This window comes from Microtus pennsylvanicus, chromosome 14, assembly GCF_037038515.1.
Source record: "Microtus pennsylvanicus isolate mMicPen1 chromosome 14, mMicPen1.hap1, whole genome shotgun sequence".
Taxonomy (NCBI): Eukaryota; Metazoa; Chordata; class Mammalia; order Rodentia; family Cricetidae; genus Microtus; species Microtus pennsylvanicus.
The window spans coordinates 58503088-58519702 of NC_134592.1; the positions used below are offsets into that span (position 1 = coordinate 58503088).

The following is a 16615-nucleotide window of genomic DNA, read 5'->3' on the forward strand; positions in this document are numbered from 1 at the left end:
CTTATTGCGGCCAATTCGCTTGACAGTGGTTCTGTATACTGACATTCTGACAGACTAGTACTCCAGGTCCACAGAGAAACAGCATGAGGATAATCTGCAGCCAACACTCATATTTTAAGGGAGAAGTAGAGGAATAACACAGCTGAGAACGGGAAAATCAACGGTGCCAACAAGAACTTTCCTTTACTGCGGTTCGCATGGAAACTCACCCCATCTGCAGCCCTGGAAGCTATGGTGGATCTCTTCATTAAAGAGATTTGGATGGGAAGGGAGGATAAAGACTCTGAGGGACACGGAGTATAGAAGACAGACACTGAGGAGAGAGTGATGGGCAGAGAACAGAGCTACATGACTTGGACAGGGACCAGAGAAAGAAGGAAACACTCTAACGTAGAGCTAGTTGGTGGTGGAATTTTTGTTTTTTTAAAACCACACTGCACTGTGAGTTCTTGCTCTGGGGCTCTCTTCTGAGAAACATCTAACCTTGGAGCTTTCACTCCCACCATTCCTGTGATGCCCCTCTCCAGAAAGTAATGTGTACTAACTTGTAATCTCCAAAATATTCAGATCATGAAGTTATTGCTCATTTGAAACTAATCTGTTGATACCATTACTTAATACGGCTGCCCATACCACTCTAGGACCCTGGCCTCTCCTCAGTCACGACAAGAGATCATGGCTTCTGACACTTGCCTTAGTCAAGACATCCTCTCCGCCTAAGCAGCAGGAGGTAGAGATATTGTAAGGGTGACTGAGTCTAGGGAAATGGCAGTAGAGTTGTATGGTCATTCAGCTGATGACGTTGACTTGGTATTCCATTAGAATATATGAAGCAGTCCAGTCATCTTTGTGTTAAATTGCAAGCTACAACATTGACTAGGCCAGCAGTTCTCTGTGTGCAACGGAATCAGCTGGGATGGGATGTGCTGAAACACACAGGGCTGAACCCTCCCCGCAGTCTCCAACTCAGTATGTCTGGAGACACACCATAAACATACCAGGTATTTAAAAGGGTGAGGCTGCAGGAAGTTCTCTCTCTCCCTCCCCCCACCTTTGTGTGTGTGTGTGTGTGTGTATGTGTCTGTGTATGTTAGATTAGTAGATGCAAAGAAGAAAGATATCACCTCTTCTGTGATATCTGGCGAGCCCAGTTCTCTTGAAACTTGGATGCACAGACTCAAAGTGACAGGCCTGGGATGGGTCCTTAATTCTACATATCTACCAAACTCTCAGGCTGCGATGCTGACCTTAGAATCACACTGAGTTTCAGGGTCCTAATATAACCAGGCAGTGTTGCTACATGTATTCTTGAGGGCTATCAGTATTGAAATCCTTGGGCTCCTTGGGAGAGTAGGGGGATTCCTGGTCTACCAGAAACTCTGGAGGTGGGACACATGGTCTCCACGTCAAGCCAGAGTTTCTTGAGCTCCTCTATAGATTCGGAACACTGGTCTGGCAGCTGAAGGTGACAAGTAAGTACTTAGGGACCAGCACCTCCAGTCACTGACTGTTGGTTATTACGTCTTCATCTTATTCTCCGTCCTGTGTTTGCTGTTGATGACATCATCAGAAAAGGTAAAAAGGATCTTCCAATACGAAGGAAAACTTTTAATGATCTGTGTTGCTCTGTCTAAGCAAGAACCTCCACAGAGAAAACAAAAACTGGAAACTAGACCATCTGTTAAATTTTTTCACAAATTTAAATTATTCACATCTTACCTATTTTGTTTTTGTAGGCAAGCACAAATTGTTGTCTAGACTTCTTTTGTTAGTAGTAAGTGAAAAATGTTGTTGTGATGATTGCTTCATATGTTGCTAAATCCAGAAGATAGAAGCAGCTTGCCAGCAAATGCCATATTGAAGTTTCCTAAACACTACAGAAAATAGAAATTATTTACAGTTAGTATTCAACATTGGCAAACAAGTCATGCTATTAAAGACGGATTTGCATATGTTATATTAAGAGGCATGCAAATGTATGTGCAAAACTAGACATAATTAATCATCTCTACCAAGGATGAGTACCCCATTGCCCAGTTTTGCCAATCCCTGGTCCCTTTCTTTTGGATGCAGATGTACATTTCCCATCCCCTAGGAACTCAGCATATGTTCAGCAACTGTCTCTTCACCCCAAATTTTTGTGCTAACACCTACGCTTGAAGGCTTGAACCACTTGTAAAGGATTCCATGTTCTCATCCAAAGATCAAGAAAATAAAAGTTTAAACATCACGAAATATAAACGGTTGCCATTGGGCTTACCATCAGGGCCACCTAGAAATCTGGCTGAAAGTTCAGTCCCCAGCCACCTCAAGATTCAAATTCAGTGAGTCTTGAGTGGCCAGGAAATGTAACTTTCACAGGATCGGCGTGGCCTCAGCATGGCTTGTACAGACTTTGGGTAGAGTATGGGAAGTAGCAACACTATTGTTGTTATTTAGTTAATATTAATTTAGCATCCTTATGTGGCAGACATTTTACTAAGCACTTCGCATGGCATCACGGTAGCTCCCCACTCTGAGATGAGGAAGCTAGGACTCAGAGAAATGCTTGCAGCTGTCCAGGTGTTTCACTTTACCACTGCGTGGTGGGAGGGCCATTTAAGAAGATAGGCAAGACATTCAAGCCATTTGCAGGTGAGGACTGTTGGGCTAGATGCCCATGGAGTTCTTGCTGACCCAGTGTTTGGTCCTTCTTGGACATGCAATGTTCAGCCTTCTTTTTTAGTCAGAGATAGTTTATTCTTTGAAGAGAGTGTTTTATTCCTATCACTAGGCCAAGCACTCAGGGGGCTTGACTGAGAAGACCTGGCAGCTGGGGTTATGACATATTCCATAAAGGGATACAAACTGCTTTCATTCTGGAAAGATCCTAGAGGGTAGAGATGCAGAGGTATCTATCCATATATGTAAACATTGCTTGTTCTTTCATATCCGGCCAATCTGATCTTCTCAATCAAATCACTCATTGATTTGCATATAGGTCAAGTTAAAGATTCCAAATCATTGTCTATCCTCACCACATAATCATCTGTTAATGTTTTGTTACAATGTTATTAACTTTTTCTTAATGGTAAATCTATTGAGGTAAGTCTTCTGTGGTTCAGTTCACTTCTAGCTCTGCCTCGGCAGTATTTTTTTTTCCCCAGAGAAGTAGGCACGAGAGCAGCAGAGGAATGGCAGCTGTGGGAACGAACGGGAGGACAAGAATGTCAAATTTGATTAGGGCAGACCACTGGCGTAATGAAAGAGACAGAGCTGACACTGTGCTCTGGTGAAAAGATAATGATGAAGGCCAAGCTCGTCAACTGGACCGGTGCCCAGCGCTGCCTGTGTACCAAGCCCAGAGAAGCAGTCAAACAGCATGTACCCAATGCGACCTGTAAACAAGGGGTCACAGCAAGGCCGCTGGAGTCAACCCCATCAGAGTGTCATGGCAGTGAGGGAAAAATATGGTAGCCTTCTAAAAGGGGTTTCTGTGCCCTTGGATAGCAAAAGAACCGTTTGCATAAAGGGGAGTTTTTTTCCTAGGTCTGAATCCTCTTTTCATGAGGCATTTGTTGCTTGGCAACATGTGGCAGTGTTCGCTGGTGTCCTGAGGACTTCTCGAGCATCTTTGTATCTACACTCTGAGACCTCCTTTTATTAACTAACACCGCACTGTGGTTTGCTATGATTTTATCTCTCACACATGCTAAACTGAAAGCTCTGTGAGGGCAAGGTATAACTATAGTGCCTTCCAAAAACCTCCTAATGACGTGGCTAGAACTCCATACAAGTCGGATGAATTGATGAAGAAAATTAGCCACTAATACTATCATAGGTAGTTCCTCTTAATGACACCCATTTTTTAAAAAATGTGAAGTGTTTGTTTTGGTTATGCTGATGCTAAAGTGGGCTGCCTCAGACTGAAGGTGTGTGTGTGTGTGTGTGTGTTGTGTGTGTGTGTGTGTGTGTGTTGTGTGTTATGGGTGTGGGTGTTTTCACCCTGAGGGCAGGGAGGGTGATTTTGTCAGCTTGATGGTAATGAGGCAGAAAAAAGGTCTACATAGGATGTCCAGATGGACCAAATCTCCTGTAAAAGAGAAGGCATCAGACCTTCCCCTTCCCAGTCATTGCTAAGGAGCAGCCCTGAGCCTGACCAAATTGCAGCAGGACAGGTGGATGCTTCCTTTGCCAGTGTGTGTGCCCTTCTTCCTGGCTTTGCATGACTATGCAAACATTCTTGGGGAGCAAATGATCCTGTTCTAGAAAATTACAGCTTCAACATTTTTCTCCTCCTCCTCCTCCTCTTCCTCCTCCTCCTCCTCCTCCTCCTCTTCCTCCTTCTCCTCCTCCTCCTTCTCTCTCTGTCTCTCTCTCTCTCAGCCAGGGCCTGGGAATCTTGAATCGATAATTTCAAAGACCAAATGAGATGGGCCATGCTTTACAATGTGTCTTTTTCTATATCACTACACACACACCCTTCCATTTTCTTTTTGTAATCACCTGCAATTAGTTTTCCTATTTAGAACAGAAGATACAGTCTCTTGATCACCTAGTTGAATTGTGTTTAATTAACTCCACATTTGATGAAACCTAGGCTATTAAAAATGGTTAGACACAGATTGCCATATTTTCTTACAGGGAAGCAAGAAGCTGACTTGAGACCCGTGTTAGAGATTCGTGGAGAGCCACAGAACATAAGGACCTTTCAACGTTTCTCCAGTGGAGTCTTTAACATTTAAGTCACCTCCCTGTGTCTTAGATATTAGGTACACAGTCCTGCCTCTGCCTTATTAAAGAAGAGGGACATAGGAAAAATATAAAGACATAGAGATAGTCAACAAGTATAACAAAATATGGTCAGCATCAATTACCCCTCACTCAGTACGAGTAGACTGCAGTGCTGGCAAGGACACAAAACTCTTACCCACTGTTGATGAGAATGTAAATTAGTGCAGACAACCATGGAAAACAGTATGGGGGCGGCTTAAAAACCAAAAATAGAACTGCCACATGCAAACCGCCCTACTACTGGGTAAAATATCCGGAGGAAACAAAACCATTAGATGAGAAAAATAATTTAATTCAGCACTATTCACAGTAACCAAGATATAGAAGAAACCAAGGTACTTGCTGATGGATGAATAAATAAAGAATATGTGACAGATATATGAAGGATACCATCCACCCATAAAAAGTATGGAATTCTGTTATCAGTAGCAACAAGGATAGACTTGCTGGTACTGGGTGAAGTAAGCCAGGCACCGAAAGACAAATACTGAAACATCAGTCGCGAAGAAGAAGAGAGTGGAACCATGGCCATAGGGACTAAGAAGAGGGGCGATGTGGGTTACTGAGAGAGGATACCTAATGGGTACCAAAGTTCGGTTAGGTAGCAGGAAGTAGTTCTGGCCTTCCACAGTAGTAGTGCAACTCCAATCCACAACAATTAACTAGAAAAGAGTAATCAGAAGCTTCCTGATAGAAATTACAAATGCATGTAAGTCAATAAAAGCCCCAACCAGACATCTTTTTCCAGCAAGGAAAATCTCCAGAGCTAGGAATGGGCTACATCTCACTGAGTTGCCTGCTAAAGGGGTCGGATGGAAACCCCCAAACAGCTCAGGCTAATTGACAAGGCTATTGGCTGCTTTCAGCAAACTAATGGTAAGGCCCTATTGTTGAAGACAATACTTAAATACCCCACTGAACACGGAGAAGCCTAGCTGGTACCCAAGTAGAACCCTCAGCCCTACTGACTAGTGTTCACGACACTGGAAGGCACTCTACACACTGCCGAAGGAGAAAGGGAACCATCAGCCCGGCTACAGTCCTGGCAATCCTTACTGGTGGTCTGCTTGCATGGTGATCTGGTTTAATAGTGGCACAAATGTTGTGAGAGTAACCAATCATTACCTGATTGGATTCAAGACCTACTCTGTGAAATGGAACCCATGCCCGACACTGCTTGGGTGGCTAAGCATCTGAGATTAGGTAGGTCATGGCCTACAGGAAAATAGCAATAAGATGACTCCTAACCAGTGTCTCAATCAGCCATCATCAGAGAAGTTTCCTTCTGCCGTAGATGGCAACTCATACAGAGACCCACAGCTGGACAGTGTGGGGAGGGAGAGAGATTTTGGAATACCCAGTCCTAAATGGGATGTCTTCATCACATTCTTCCCCCAGGGTTCAGGTAACTGTGTGGAAAAAGAAGCAAGAGCTTGTAGAGGTCAGAGAGGAAGGCTGACACCGAGGAAACATTGTCCTCCAGACACCACAGGCCTGACACACATGTGAACTCACAGAGACGGAGGCAGCATGTGCGGGGCCTGCACACATCCAAACCAGATGGGGTCCCAGTGGTGAGGGGGAAAGTCTATCATCTCCCATCCCTAGCCAAGAAGTTATGCCCAACTAACAACCATTTGCAAAGGAAAATGAATTTTTTTTCACTGGACTCTCACTGGGCATACAAGCCACACTTAGGGTCCTATGCCCAGCGGAAGACAGACAACACAAACAGACTAGATGGCATTTCTGTGGCGTTGTTGTCTCAGATGGCTTTGTTTTGTTTTTAATCTTACCAGTCTTTCACTTATATATTATGGTTTCCAATTTGGTGTTTTTATGACTTTTTGGTGTGTGTGTTTCTTGTGCTTTTCTTTTTCTTTTTTTCCCCTCATTCCCTTTTCTTGCCTGTTTGTTTTCTAAAGAGAGAGAGAAAGAAGGCATGAGGTTGGATGAGTGGAGAGGTGGGAAGGTTGTGGTAGGAGATGGGAGAGGGGAAACTGATCAGAATATATTACATGAAAAATTGTTTTCAATAAAAATCACAAATGTCTGAGAAAAAGTGCTCATAACCCTGATTTGGGGTAGTGTGTAGTGTGTGTGTTTGTGTGTGTGTGGTAATATCATACATGTGATATATAAATGATATATTATGTATCAAAATATGTACAATGAAGTAGAAAAATAAACACCAAGGTCATTACTGCTGTTTCAAATCTGCGAGTATGTAAGAGATTATAAGTACTGACTATTGAAAATATTCAAGAATAAGTTAACACTCCCCTTCATGCTCCAGATATCATCCCTTTCCCCAACTCATACAGACTAGCTTAATGTCAATTCGTGGAAGTGAAGGAAAAAACAATATGTGTGCACGTGTGTATGTGTGTGCACGTGTGTATGTGTGTGCACGTGTGTATGTGTGTGCACGTGTGTATGTGTGTGCACGTGTGTGTGCACGTGTGTATGTGTGTGCACGTGTGTGCACGTGTGTATGTGTGTGCACATGTGTATGTATGTGCACGTGTGTATGTGTGTGCACAGGTGTATGTGTGTGCAGGTGTGTATGTGTGCACGTATGTATGTGTGTGCACGTGTGTATGTGTGTGCAGGTGTGTATGTGTGTGCACGTGTGTATGTGTGTGTTTGTGTGTATGTGCACGTGTGTGTGCACATGTGTATGTGTGTGCTCCTGTGTGTGCAGGTGTGTATGTGTGCAGGTGTGTATGTGTGCACATGTGTATGTGTGTGCACGTGTGTATGTGTGTGCATGTGTGTATGTGTGTGCACGGGTGTATGTGTGTGCACATGTGTATGTGTGTGCTCGTGTGTATGTGTGTCCACGTGTGTATGTGTGTGCTCGTGTGTATGTGTGTGCACGTGTGTATGTGTGTGCTCGTGTGTATGTGTGTGCACATGTGTGTGCTGTCTTCATGTGTGGAGATTTAGAGATTATGACTCTTCCACATTTACATTGGTCAGGAAGTTTTACTACCAGATTGAGTCTAGACTGAGTTTAAAGCTGGGGGGGGGGTCGTCCTTCAATAGCAAAAGAAAAAGAGACAAAACACACACGAAAATCATTATCTATGTATAAATAGTTGAGACCTTCAAAGGAGGTTTTTCCTTTCTACCGTCCAACAATCCCGACCGTTTCAATATTACACACACAGGAAGTAGATCCCTCCTCTCCCACTTTACTATTTCCGATAGTCGTATCATGGAAAGTAAGAACTTAGGTTTTCTTCAAAGAACTTCAAGATGAAATATATGCTTTCTACAGTCCGCTTACCTCCGTCTCTCCTTAGAGTATGGAGGTTGCAGGAATGTCCACAAACATCATCTGCTACTTCCAGAGGGGAAATTGAATTATTATGGTAAAGAGGGATAACAGGAGAAGTCTGCGAGGGACGGTTGAGAGGCGCCACTGACGAGCCATTACGTGGGGCCTGGCAATGCCATTGCCTGTCAATCATCGCACTTGGGATGCTCAGGTGGTACAGTGAACTCTTCTGCAGCTCCCTGTCTCCTTACAGCTTAGCACACCGAGTCTCAAGCTGGCGATTTGAAGAGCGTTAACCTTCAGGGCTGTGGAAGAGAGGACAGAACAGACTGGTAGAGGCCGTATTGGTTACAGCCTCTGGTTCTCACACGTACTTGTGATGGGATGTGGAATGAGCCCCGGGATACTGGTTAGCTGCAGTCTGTTCATGTGATGTCAAAACCATTGTAAAGATGAGAGGAGCAGGGCCTTAGTATGTTTCCCAGGCTGGTCTCCAATTTCTGGGGTCAAATAGTCCTGCTTGTCTTTTTAATATATTAGTGAATAAATGAAATCTGAGAAATTCTTAACATAAAGTCTAATGATGATTAAAATATATATGCACAATAATATTAGAATAAAAGATAACCTGGTTCTGTGAAGTATTTCTCAAATGAAGGATCATACGCAGTAGACATTATAAGGACTAAGATATTCTTTGGGGAACAAATTCGTATAACTGTTCTCTATCACCATCTGCTTATATTATTTGACCAACACATTCTTTCTTCCCTCTTTTACCTATTGACATTCTACATAACCTATCATACTATCGGGTATACCTTGGGCGATAATGGCTCAGTTCAGTGAACCTAGTTTTGAACCTAGCAAATAAACTGAGACCAAATATTAAGTGGTCATCTATTACCAGAATCAATTCCAGAATGAGAGACAAATGTCCCATCTCTCAGACTGCCACCGCCTCCAACACGGAGGCCATGGGAGTGGTGTTCAGTACTAGAAAGCATTGTATTTAAATCCCACCTGCATCTCTAGCACTGAAGTCGGCATCACTCTGCCGGTGGCCCCCTGAGCATGGTCTACCGGCCGGATCCTCAACAGTCAAGAAGTGCAAAGGTCTTGGGCAAACAGAAGCTAAGCGCTTCTGGGACTGCGTTTTTCATCTGTCCTCTCAGAGGGTCCTAGAAGGGTCCACCCCCGTTGCTTCACGGCATCCACAACTGGGCAGCAATACAGAACAACTCCAAATCACCAACTTTCCCTGCCTCAAGTCACGCTGCCTATCCCCAGGTGTGTTCCTCTTCTGTTTACTATGAAAAACATCTGTGTCATTTCTCGTGAGCCCATTAAGCAGGCGCCGAGTTTCACACCCAAAGGTGGCTGCATTCCCGCAGGTGGAGGTGTGACGCGGGAAATGGCATCTAAATATAAGTTCGACTAGAACGGGAACTGTTACCAGATGAGAGCTGCCGCCAGGCTCAATGTTCCGCTCTTGCTTTCCCCACCCCTGGCGAATTTTCACGGATGTGGGGAAAGCATAAGAATAAAATGTTTACAAACACCGCTCTGTGTTTATGACACCTTCTGGTTTTTCTGTTATGCTGAACAAAAAGAGGAAGCTTCTCTGGATGCGGGGGAAGCTTCGGTGATAGCTCCCACAGTCTTCGGGCAACGGCAGTCAACAGCATCAGCATCAGCTCAAGCTGTTCGTCTGGTGTCATGTTCCACGTCTTGATGGGAAGAACGGGGTAGCACCGCTGTATTAGACCCCTGCCATAGCTACTTTTCTGTCATTGCTATACGACATCATGACCGAGGGGATTTATAAAAAGTGTTTATTTGGGGGCTCACGGTTTCAGGGGGTCATGACCAGGAATATGGCAGCATGCAGGCAGAATTGACTAACAGGTAGAACTTAGGCAATAAAGAGCAGCCATTGCACACCAGAACCTAGAGCGAGTTGGCCCAGTTTGAATCTCTTAGTCAACTGTGGCCCTGGTAACTGGGATACATCATATAAATATGACAAATGTACCACATTCCATATGCAGAATGAAACCATGGTTGGAGCCTGTATCCAGAATGTGAAGTGTAGGGTAAAACATTAAAAATTCCCCTGGCCATAGCCAAAATGATCCTGTACAATAAAGGAACTTCTGGAGGCATCACAATCCCTGACTTCAAACTCTACTACAGAGCTACAGTATTGAAAACAGCCTGGTATTGAAATAAAAACAGACAGGGGGACCAATGGAACAGAATTGAAAACACAGATATCAATCCACACACCTACAAATACCTGATTTTTGACAAAGAAGCAAAATATATAAAATGGAATAAAAGCATATTCAACAAATGGTGCTGGATAACTGGATATCAACATGTAGAAGAATGAAAATAGACCCATATCTATCACCATGCACAAAACTCAAGTCCAAATGGATCAAAAACCTCAATACAGAACCAATCACACTGAACCTCATAGAAGAGGAAGTGGGAAGTACACTTGAATGCATTGGCACAGGAGATCACTTCCTAAATATAACCCCAGTAGCACAGACACTGAGAGAAACAATTGATAAATGGGACCTCCTGAAACCGAGAAGCTTCTGTAAAGCAAAGGACACAATCAACAAGGCAAAATGGCAGCCTACAGAATGGGAAAAGATTTTCACCAATCCCACACAGGACAGAGGGATAATCTCCAAAACATACAAAGAACTCAAGAAATTGGTCATCAAAAGAACAAACAATCTAATTTAAAAAAATGGGGTACAGACCTAAACAAAGAACTCTCAACAGAGGAATCTAAAATGGCTGAAAGACACTTAAGGAAATGCTCAACATCCTTGGTCATCAGAGAAATGCAAATCAAAACCACTCTGAAATTCCATCTTATACCTGTAAGAATGGCCAGGATCAAAAACACTGATGATAACTTATGCGGGAGAGGATGTGGGGTAAAGGGAGCACTCCTGCATTGCTGATGGGAGTGCAAGCTGGTACAGCTGCTTTGAAAATCAATGTGGCAATTTCTCAGAAAATTAGGAAACAACCTTCCTCAAGACTCAGCAATACCACTTTTGGGTATATACCCAAAGGATGCTCAATTGTACCACAAGGACATGTGCTATGTTCATAGCAGCATTGTTTGTCATAGCCAGAACCTGGAAACAACCTAAATGCCCCTTGACCAAAAAATGTGTAAAGAAAAATGTGGTACATTTACACAATTCAGTACTACACAGCGGAAAAAAATGACATCTTGAAATTTGCACGTAAATCTAGAAAACACCATAATGAGTGAGGTAACCCAAACCCAGAAAGACAATAATCATGTGTTCTCACTCATAAGTGGGTTTTAGACATAAAGCAAAGAAAACTTGTCTACAATTGACAATCCCAGAGAACCTAGACAACAAAGAGGACCCTAAGAGAGACATACATGGATCTAATCTACATGGGAAGTAGAAAAAGACAAGATCTCCTGAGTAAATTGGGAGTGTGGGGACCATGGGAGATGGCAGAAGGGGAGGAGGAGGAAGGGAGGAGAATGGAGAAAAAATATAGCTCAATAAAAACAAAAATAAAATAAAATAAAAGAATTAACAAAATTCCTCTGGCCTTCAGTTTACTTTGGATTCACATGGCCTCCTAACTCTTCCAAATGAGTGTTTAAAGTGACGTGTAAATTTTACTATCTCTTACCTGGGGTCCTTGGCTAAAGTTTGCTGGCCTAGCCATGTTCTGTATGGTCATTAGAGTTTTTGCTTCTCTCTAAGTCTAATTGTTTTACTCTTATGTTGCAAAACTTCTACATAGAAGATAAGACACCTACTTCCACCTGCTGTTCCTGGCTCATCTTCTAATCACTTCAGAAATGCCCCACCACCAGCAGGGACCTTCCCCGTCTCTGCCACTTCTGTGACCTGGCATGTGCTGTTCTCAGTTGGCAAGCTGCTCTCTCTCCTTTTACCACCTGGTCAAGGTTCACTTATTCTTGGGGCCCAGCCCAATTGGTTTTCTTTTCTTGGAAACTTTCCTGGGACCTGCTGGACTCTGCATCCCTCACCACCTTTCCTCTGGGCCAGTGTGACGTCACCCACCCCGTACCAGATTCCCATACAAGTGAACCTCCTGTGTGGTGCGTATTTTATATCCTAGACATTCTAGAGTTAGTGTCCCAGGAGCAGCTGTGAGCCTCGAAAGCAGAGACCACGCCTTAGCTACCTTTTATTTTTCCATTGTACAAGAGAGTATCTGCCTCACTTAGCACCCACCCAGTACCTGTGTGTTCAGTTCCGGGGGTTCAGAACCCTGACACCACAGAGCAATCTAGATACGAGGACAATGTCAACTCACTTGCCTTTGTGCACGTCCTTGTAGTGCACTTTCTTTTGAAAATTTCACAGCGGTTTTCTTTTAACCTATTCCATAGAATTGTGAGAGAAAAACAAGACTACATCTTTCATAAAGCAATGTGATGTAAAAGGTTTCCAGTCTTGTCTAAGATCTGGGAAAAGTGTATAAAACGCACATTTCCCATGTGACTTTCAGAGGCCCTCTTCCGCCTTTTCTCTCTTATGGAAATGCCATCAATCCAGGGAAGAATGACATTGACAAGCTAGGCTAATCGGAGGTGGGTGGAATGATTGAAGTTCCTTCGCTTTATATTCCCACATAGACACACAGACCCTTTGGAGGCTTGGTGGCGGGGGTAGCGGTGCTTGGGGCTTGACCCCAGGGCCCTAGACACACTACACAAGAGTTCCTCTGGTTGAAGAGGCATGCTCACTCTGGACTCTTTCAGACAGACTAGCACTTGGAAATGTGTGTGGGCCCCGTATGAAGACGGGGCGGGGCAACCTGGGATTTAGTAAGTGGGAGCAGGAACTAAAGATCCTGCAATACATGGGACAGTCATGGAAACTCAAGTGATTAGGAGGCATGGCAATAGGTGGGCTGCAATCCACTCGCTTTCTCCTTTTTCCTCTTTTTTTCTTTATATGAGATGAGCCCAAGTCGTAGGAAACTCCCGATTCACTTAAGATGGCTCAGCAGGTAAAAGTGTTAGTGCTTGGACCCAACGACCTGAGCGCCATCCCCAGATCCCAGATGGAGAGGAAAACAGACGTCTCAGAGCTGGCCTCTGGCCCCCACACTCAGCCCACTCCTAACAAACAGATGAACAAATAAATAAATAATAAATGTGATTTTTTTTAAAGGAATTTTGACCCAAGGAGGTTCATTGTTTTTCCTTTTGTGTACACAGTATGGGCGTACAGCAAACCGCTACCAAACGGAAGGCTCTGGAGAGAATCAATGGGCAAGGGCACTCAGCACGCCATCTTGCTATTAAATATGACAGACCAGCAGAATAAAGTGGCCCTTCCTTTGCAGTGCGTTTAATTTAATAGAATCCCAAATTAAAGGTAGGGCAGTCTCATCTCACTGACAAAATTACCTGCACAGTGGAAACCGAGAAGCGCACAATTTCATTAACCTTCCATTCATAAGGCGTAATGCGAGGAGAACGCCTTCCCTGCGCCCATGCCTTGAGAGAGCCTCGCTTATTGGCATCATCTGTCAGTGTGGACACAGGAAACACTGAGGGGGGCACCCAGTCATTTAGAGGGATGCAGCGTTCATCCTTCTAACAGCCCATCCTTTGGAGGACCTGCTCCATCAGCTTTCTCAGCATTCTCAGCAGGATACAGCCAAGCACGTCACTTGTGACTCATGTTTATGATGGGGGATTTTCTTAAATGCTGACTCGGGGTGCGGCCAAGCACAGACCTTTAGAACTTCAGAACTTCAAGGGCTCTAGGGATCACAGGCTTCAGGGTCGTGGAATGCAGCTCTCTGTTTGACAGATAAAAAAGCTGAGTCTCTGGGAAACTGGGGTCGCAGAGCTCCAGGGGATTCCAGTGTCGCCCAGTTAGTTTTAGTTCCTTTCCAGACGGATGACGGCAATTCAAAACTCGGCTCATTTTATAGCCCTCGTAAGCGGTTAGCGCTAACACAACAAGCTCCAGAGAGAGGGAGAACCAGGAAAATTACAAAATAGCAAAAACGGGACGACCTGCCATTTGAAAGGCATACAGTATCTCATTAAACCACCATGCCACATTCAAATACATCACCACGGAAGGACTGAACATCATTGACCTCCTCTGCTTCTTGAGCTCGGAACAGGCCAGGCTCATCTTTGAACTCACCCCCTTCCTCCCGGCCCCTTGTGCCATTTGCCAATCAACTCTATGGCTAACATTTGCTTTGTGCAAGTCGATTTGAAGCGGAAACAACAGCGCCAATAGTAGTGTATTATACCAATAGGCTTCAAGTATAATGAGCTTCCTCCTAATGCAGCAACTGAGGAGTCTCTTCGAGCTTGTAAAAATGAGATTCTACCTGAGTTTACGGGAAGGTAAAAAAATGCTTGGGATGTAACCATGTATCTAAGAGGCTTTTCCGGGCTGCGTGTACAGAAAATTGCCTATTTAATATTGCTTTCTTTCCCAAGGTTCTATTCTGTGACCACTGACAACAGAACGAAATGTCCCCGTTTGATGGGTATTGTAGCGTTTTGGTAATTAGCTTAAAATCCGGTTGATTTGTCTGTTTGCTGCTCTCCCCCGAGGCAGCAAGTATCTAAAAGCCGGTTGGAAGCCAGTCGGCAAGCAGGAAGAGCCACACCTGTTGCATCTGGCTTCCTCCCCCATTAAATCAGGATGAATAATTTAATAAGACCTGCTTCTGCTCAGCCCCTGGCTCACTGGTTGGAAGTTGGGTTGCTGGCAGTTTCGCCGTTTCTGCTGGACGGGAGCAGAAGCGAGGTCTCTGCACCCGGTGGCAGCAAGCCAAGCAACCACCGACCTGGGACTTCCATCTCGGAGGTGAGTGTGCAGAAGACATCTACCCTCCAACAAAGGCCATTGTTTGTCTGACCTGGGGCAGACTATTGGTTGGCTGCTCAGCCGACCTTTACAGTCTTAAGGTCAATTCCATAAAACTGTACTTGTACCGCAGCCAGGGCAGTCACGTGACCCAGGTTTAAACAGTGAGGCACAAGGTAAAAATATTCCCAGAACTTCTGGGAAACCTCTTCTTCCCCCATTAAGAAGTGGTTTGACCCCACGAGGTCTCCGGAGCCAAACTGCGAGGTCTCCGGAGCCAAGCCTCCGTTCTACGCCATTTCGTGTCTGTGATGCTGGGAAAGTTAGCTGTGCCTTTGGTGCCTTGGTTTTTTTCTACGATACAGAATTAAATAAAAATGTCCCATACAGACAGAACTTAGCGTGGTGCCTCCTAAATACGCTTATTCGTGTCACAGCAAACATTCGGGCCTCTTGCCACCAACTTGGCGACCACGGGGGAAAGGTCAAGAGAAACTGGGACTCAGTCTCCCTGCTTCTGCATAGTAGAGACACATTGGTCCATTTCTGGTACTGGCTAGCTTTGTGGAGAGGAGATGAGATTCCCCCTTCTAGCTGTCTAAGACTAATGCTGTTTAATCTGCTCTGGGAATCCCATGAAATAGGCTGTGGGGCTGATAACAAACTGGAGTGTGAACGTCAGGGTACAATGAGGCGGGGCTTTATCTGTGTTAGATCTAGCAGCCAACAGCAGCAGGCTTCTTGGCTTACTTGAGGCCGGCTGCAGTGAACGGACGTCCTGATGGGCACACAAGGCTGTGGGATCTGATTTGGCAGCCCAGAGGCGCATCTGAGGGGCTGTCAGTCTCCAGGTGAGACAAAGGGAAGGCTAGATAGGAATCGAAAACTACTGCATGTTTGGGGGTGGTGAGGAGGCTGAACGACACCCAAAGATGGTATGTCCTTTGTCAAGGTCACTGCCAAGTAGTTCATCTCGGCTCTCCAGGGTGGGCTAGGCCCCTTCGGCAACGCATGTTGTTCCCGTTTCTTTGTTTTCTGTATCAGTCCTGGGCAGACCATTCTGGAAGATGTGGATGACGATGAACTGATAGATAACAGAGCAAGCAGAAATTACAAAAAGCAGTAACTCTGGGGCTTGCTCCTCTCCAGATGACCGGCTTTGAGCTGAGAGTCTTACCTTTCTGTGCCTGGATTCAGCTGTGATGACAAGCCTCCCAGGGCTCTGTTCAGACTCTACTGAACCTACTGAGCAATATCAGTAGAATAAGGATTAAAAAGAAAGAAGGGTCACCGAAGCCTCCCTGGGCTCTGGAATGAACCCCAGCTCAGGTAGGAAGGAAGCCTGAAACCCAGTCGCTGTCACCAACTGTGAGGCCACGGTGAAATTACTTTCAGGATTTCCAGAGCATCGGTGACACTTTTTCCATCACATAAAATTGAGATAGAAGACATTTTCTCTAGGGAAATTCAGAAGAGAGGAAAGTATATTAGCCTATTACCTGAATCTCTTTTTATTTTTTAAGGACGTCAATGTACTTATTTAGCTAAATCCCCACGGTGTCCCGCATAAGGAGATGATATATATATATATATAGATAGATAGATAGATATAGTCACGGGTTACACTCTCAGAAGCTGAGCGCTCATGAGAGTATTGGCTAAT

General features: G+C 44.6%; 1 long non-coding RNA gene across 1 annotated transcript in view; it reads right to left on the reverse strand.

Moving 5' to 3' along the window:
- The window catches only part of LOC142835124 (uncharacterized), a 101275-nt gene that overhangs the window by 35850 nt on the left and 48810 nt on the right, over window positions 1-16615 (reverse strand). Inside the window, exon 2 of the long non-coding RNA XR_012907750.1 lies at window positions 1720-1874. This is a non-coding gene — a long non-coding RNA (uncharacterized LOC142835124). The remainder of the gene's footprint in view (window positions 1-1719; window positions 1875-16615) is intronic.